Below are 5960 nucleotides of genomic sequence, written 5' to 3'. Positions count from 1 at the left end.
TTTCAATCGTAAGAGAAGGTATTAGAAGACTCTTTATTCTCATATATCAAGTTCTAAAACTCTTATTAACTAACGAGCGAAGACAACCATAAATGATAAATTTCTATAAGGTATATATATATATATTGCTTTTCAATTATATATCTTACGGGTTGAGGTATGGCCCTCGCTTTCCTATTAATTGTTAATAGTGATCTATTTGATTGATTTACTAGTTAAAGTTTGTATTCTTTTAAATAACAGCATATGCCTTAATAAAGAATGTCTTATCGCGCAATCTCAAGTTGAAATGCTAAAATCTTTGTGAAATGGATTGTTTTCTAACCCAAGAAGGAAAGACCCTGGAAGAATGCCACAAAAATCTTGCTAAACTTCTGCGATTAGCTCCAAAGATGGATGAGGTAACTCTTCTCCATCGATTCATTTGGAAGCTTAATCTACCATTGAATAACTTCGTCAACAAGAATGCAAAACCATCCTCAATTTCAGAAGTCATAATTATAGCCAGAGACTATAATAAAGTTTTTATATATAGAAAGAGTCGAGAAGGACATGAATCCTTCCATATTAATTAAGAAGAGATCCCCTAATTCAAGAGGAAAATCAAACCCACCCTTGGGTACAAGGAATCATGAGCTAGAGCAAGATTAGGTCAAGAAATAGAGATAGCAGGGTTAAAGATAATCGAATTCAATAAGTATTTTTATGAGTAAATAGAAGAGGATTGGTGCAAGATTCATGTTAAGTAATGTACATGATGAATAGAGGTATTCTAGAAGAGGATACTAAGATTATGCAATTTCTATCACAGGTTAGATTGCGTAAAGGATTGATTTCCTTCTCACGGTTAAAGATAATCGAATTCAACAAGTATTTTTATGAGTAAATAGAAAAGGATTGGTGCAAGATTCATGTTTAGTAATGCACATGATGAATAGAGGTATTCTAGAAGAGGATACTAAGATTATGCAATTTCTATCACAGGTTAGATTGCGTAAAGTATTGATTTCCTTACGTTTTTCCATGAGAATTTGTTAAGTACCATATTACATGGGGATATAGAATAAGGAATCTGTAAGGCAGGATTATGATTTTTTTTTAAAGGTTCACATCATATGAGAAGTATATGGATGCATGAACTTAGGATAATAAGGCTAATTAACTTTAAAATAATAAAGATCTTTTGGGGGCACAACAAGATGAACCAAACATATGAAATAAGAAATTTTTTAAAAACAATGTTTAGATAAAAGATTTTTTACCTAGTGGGGGGACACCACTTTGGAAGAGACGGGAGGATTTACTTAGATACTACCCCAGCTCGCGAGATGAGGACATCTCAAAACCTTTAAGTGGGGGAGATTGTAAGGTCCCTCCTTCCAAGCCATATATGTGTCTCTTTTAATATAGATTTCAAGAAGGAAAGAGAGTGTACTTAGAGAAGAGTGAGACAATAACGCTAGAAACATTAGAAAAGTGTTAGAATAAAAGTATTAGCTCCCAAAATCCTAAAAGAAATAAGAACACAAGAATAGTTCTATTAAGAGATAAGTATCTACAAAAATAGAAATTCGAATTTAGATGATACGAGGTCGCATTTAGAATACTTTTATATATTTAGAGTCCATGTATACTAAAAATGTGAGAAAGTAATGCATTTCTAAAGATAGCACGTGTCGGGCTATATACGGATGTTTCTGCCTATTCTACCTACGGAGGCTTGTATACCGGATGCCTTCCGGTTCTTTTGACTGACAATATGACCATATTCTGAGTTTTTATGAGAGATTTATAGCCGAAAAAATTTACTAATTTTGTCAGGGTCTCTACACAGGGAAAATTTGTAAGAAGGCATCAAGTAGCCTCAAGGTAATCCTAGAGCTTGAGATGTATATATCCCTTCATTCTTATCTAATCTCTTAGAAGAGAAGGTTAGATTGCTATGGTTTTTCGGAGGAAGAGACCGAAACTCCATAGCTTTTCTTTTAAAGAAAGAATAGTATACCGTAGCCCTGCAACAAGAGAAGGCTATTTTGCCATAGACTTTTGAAAGAAAGAAAAGTCAGAGTACGAGTAAGAGGAGATAAATCTTGTGGATGATCGGATGATTTCAATCATAAAAGAAGGTATTAGAAGACTCTCTATTCTCATATATCAAGTTGTGAAACTCTTATAAATGAGCAAAGACAACCATAAACGATAAATTTCTATAAGGTATATATATATATTTTGTTTTTCAATTATATATCACTCTTAGGGATTGAGGTATGCCCCTAGCTTCTCTATGAATTGTTAATAGTGATCTATTTGATTGTTTTACTAGTTAAAGTTTGTATTCTTTTAAACAACAACGTATGCCTTAATAAAGAATGTCTTAGGGATTGAGGTATGGCCCTAGCTTCTCTATGAATTGTTAATAGGGATCTTTTTGATTGATTTACTAGTTAAAGTTTGTATTCTTTTAAACAACAGCATATGCCTTAATAAAGAATGTCTTATCATGCAATCTCAAGCTGAAATGCTAAAATCTTTATGAAAAGGATTGTTTTCTTAAAAAGGTAACATGGATTCTAGTCCTATGGTTTAGTTGAGTAAATGGATTATTATCTTGGTTAAATTAAGGTACATGTAGAACTTCTCCCTGCCTTGACACTGCCTTATTCTTGTGCTTATGTAGCGGGACGGTGGAGACAATAGTAAGGCCCAGAGTCCACCCATGGTATCCCTCATACAATTGGGAGAATGAGGTTGGCCGATTGAGGCCAGTAATTGTGACGCTGCCTAGTTATGAGGGCCCAGGCTAGTGCGGTGAATTAGCCCACCCTTGTTCGTAGACATCCTTGTGAGAGAGGCGGGAGGATCGAACGAGACGGAGCCTAAGAGGGTGACAGGCCGGCTTAAGTCCTCGCCAGCAGGCCGACGATGAGGAGTATGGTCCCGTAGGGTTTTACCCAGCATGTAGAGGCTAGAAGGCCGAATTCTAGATCATCGAGAATTGATTCATGCATAAATTTTTTTTATGAGACTGAATGACTAGAAGGATAGACCGAGACTTTGTTTAGAGAAATTTTTAGGATATATCTCATTAATTTTCATATTATAAATTATTAAGATTATAACTTCATTAAGTTATGTGTGAATGCCATCCATTGGATGTGTTATACTAGGACTATCATCCAAGATCTTAAACCCATCTCAGACAAACATGGGTCTAACTTCGGATGTGTAATTCCCAGAGGATCATGCTCTTAATCCCAAGATAGTAGATGTGTAATTTTCAGAAAACTAATCATCTCAGACGTGTTAATCTAGATAATATTTGGATGTGTCAATCCCAAGGCACCGGATGTGTAATTCTCAAAAAATGAAGATCTCAGATATATTATTCCAGAGTGCCTTCAGATGTGGTGCTATGATAAGTATTTGATAGTTTTGAAATTTTCATGAAAGAAGCAAGTTCACCCTTGCTCGTCTAAAAATCATAAGAAATGCAGAATTAGTTGGAGGCATTGTTGTCAATCTAACCACTCAAATTAAAATCAGTTATGGCATGCCATGAAAGTACACCATGAAAGGATTTGTCCTCCACGATTTCGAGAGGATAAAATTAATGAAGTTTTTGAGCTAACCCAAGGAGGGAGACCCTGAAAGAATGCCACCAAAATCTTGCTATTCTTCTGCGATTAGCTCCAGAGATGGCTGAGGTAACTCTTCTCCATCGATTCATTTGGAAGCTTAATCTACCATTGAATAACTTCATCAAGAATGCAAAACCATCCTCTATTTCAGAAGCCATAATTATAGCCAGAGACTATGATAAAGTTTTTATATATAGAAAGAGTCGAGAAGGACATGAATCCTTCTATGTTAATCAAGAAGAGGTCCCCTAATTCAAGAGGAACGTCAAGCTTACCCTTGGCTACAAGGAATCATGAGCTAGAAGAAAATTAGGTCAAGAAATAGGGATAGAAGGGTTACAGATAATCAAATTCAACAAGTATTTCTATGAGTAAATAAAAAAGGCTTGGTGCAAGATTCATGTGAAGTAATGCACATGATGAATGGAGGTATTCTAGAAGAGGATACTAAGATTATGCAATTGCTATCATAGGTTAGATTGCGTAAAGGATTGATTTTCTTACGTTTTTCTTTGACAATTTGTTAAGTACCATATTACATGGGGATATAGAATAGGAATTTGTAAGGAAGGATTATGATTTTTTTAAAAGGTTCATATCATATGAGAAGTATATGAATGCATGAACTTAGGATAATGAGGCCAATTAACTTTAAAATAATAAAGAAGAACTTTTGGGGGGCACAACAAGACGAGCCAAACACATAAAATAAGGAACTTTTTAGGAACAATGTTTAGATAAAAGAAGATTTTCTACCTAGTGGGGACACCACTTTGGAAGAGACAAGAGGATTTACTTAGATACTACCCCAGCTCGCCAGATGAGGACATCTGGAATCTTTTAAGTGGGGGAGATTGTAAGGTCCCTCCTTCCAAGCCATATATGTGTCTCTTTTAATATAGATTTCAAGAAGGAAAGAGAGTTTACTTAGAGAAGAGTGAGACAATAAGGCTAGAAACATTAGGAAAGTGTTAGAATAAAAGTTTCCCATGCGTAAAAGATTAACAACAAGGCACGTTTTCATTGCATATTTTTGCCAAAGAGGAAAACTAGCCATACCCGAAGGATGGTCGTTTCGTGTTGGGGATCTACACTTACACTTAGGGTGTTAAGCGAGGCAATGGCCTTGTAGGGTTCATGAAGTGACTAGCAATTGGGGAGCACGAATTGTGTGCTGAGTTTGCGATCTAGGACGGTATCAAGTGTTGCAAGGATTTTTAGACAATCGTGGGAGATAAATACCATCATGTCTAGGCCTCAAGCAAGTCAGGGATTCTATATAATTGCGGTACTTCCATCTGAAGACCCAATTACCAAATTACAAATTTCAGTTTGAATATCAAATTGTATGAATTATATCACACAATTACAACCTTTTTGTGCTTCTTAATAAATTTTTGACATATTTGGCTTCTCAGTTGATCTTTATTAACCAATTTGCTCTGATACCAACTGTGGGATCCCTGTTCCCACCAAGCAACGGATTCGGGGTACTAGCAGCGGAAGTAGCACTTCTCGAGCGGGACAGGGGTCCCACATTCGGGGCCTCGTCCACGGATATCCGGACAAGAGACTCATCCATCGGTTTTTCCAAAATCGAACTCGAAAAAAACTTCCTTTATCCGGAAAGCACGGACGATTCCACCGAGATAACTTTTTACTCTAACGTAGTCAAGACCATTACTGATCAAAGTGATCCAACTGCACCTACAAAGATACTCGGTCAGATCAAGGAAGAAACTTGCACTTGGATCATTGGGATCAACGCTTTTTTCCCCATCAAGAGGCACAACCGTTGATTCCTATCCATAGAACAATTACTATCCAGGATTTACTTCATCTATCGTAATAACAGAAATTGAGTCTCGATTTACGGATCCATCAATCCAGCCTAACCCCATCCGATCCCATGGGTTAGCCAACCGCCCAACCACTGTAGTGATGGGATCCAATTTAGAATTTGGTTAGGTTTTGTCCCGAGTACCAAGGAAAAGAGTTCCAAGGCCCCCGTAGCCCCCCCGCCGGTGCCGTGCCGTGACGCCCCCGGTGCCGTGCCGTGATGCCCCCGCAGCCCCCCTGGTGCCGTGCCGCGACGCCCCCCGGTGCCGTGCCGTGACGCCCCCGCCCCCCCCGGGGCCGTGCCCTGACGCCCCCGCAGCCCCCCCGGGGCCGTGCCGTGACGCCCCCGCCGGTGCCGTGCCGCGACGCCCCCCGGTGCCGTGACGCCCCCGCAGCCCCCAAGCGGGGCCGTGCCGTGACGCCCCTGCAGCCCTCCCGGGGCCGTGCTGTGACGCCCCCCGGGGCCGTGCCGTGACGCCCCCG

The sequence above is a fragment of the Cibotium barometz genome, chromosome 11, assembly GCF_041138505.1.
Source record: "Cibotium barometz isolate CiBa-2024 chromosome 11, ASM4113850v1, whole genome shotgun sequence".
NCBI lineage: Eukaryota > Viridiplantae > Streptophyta > Polypodiopsida > Cyatheales > Cibotiaceae > Cibotium > Cibotium barometz.
The sequence above is the reverse complement of the archived record's forward strand: the minus strand, read 5'-3'. Positions refer to the sequence as shown.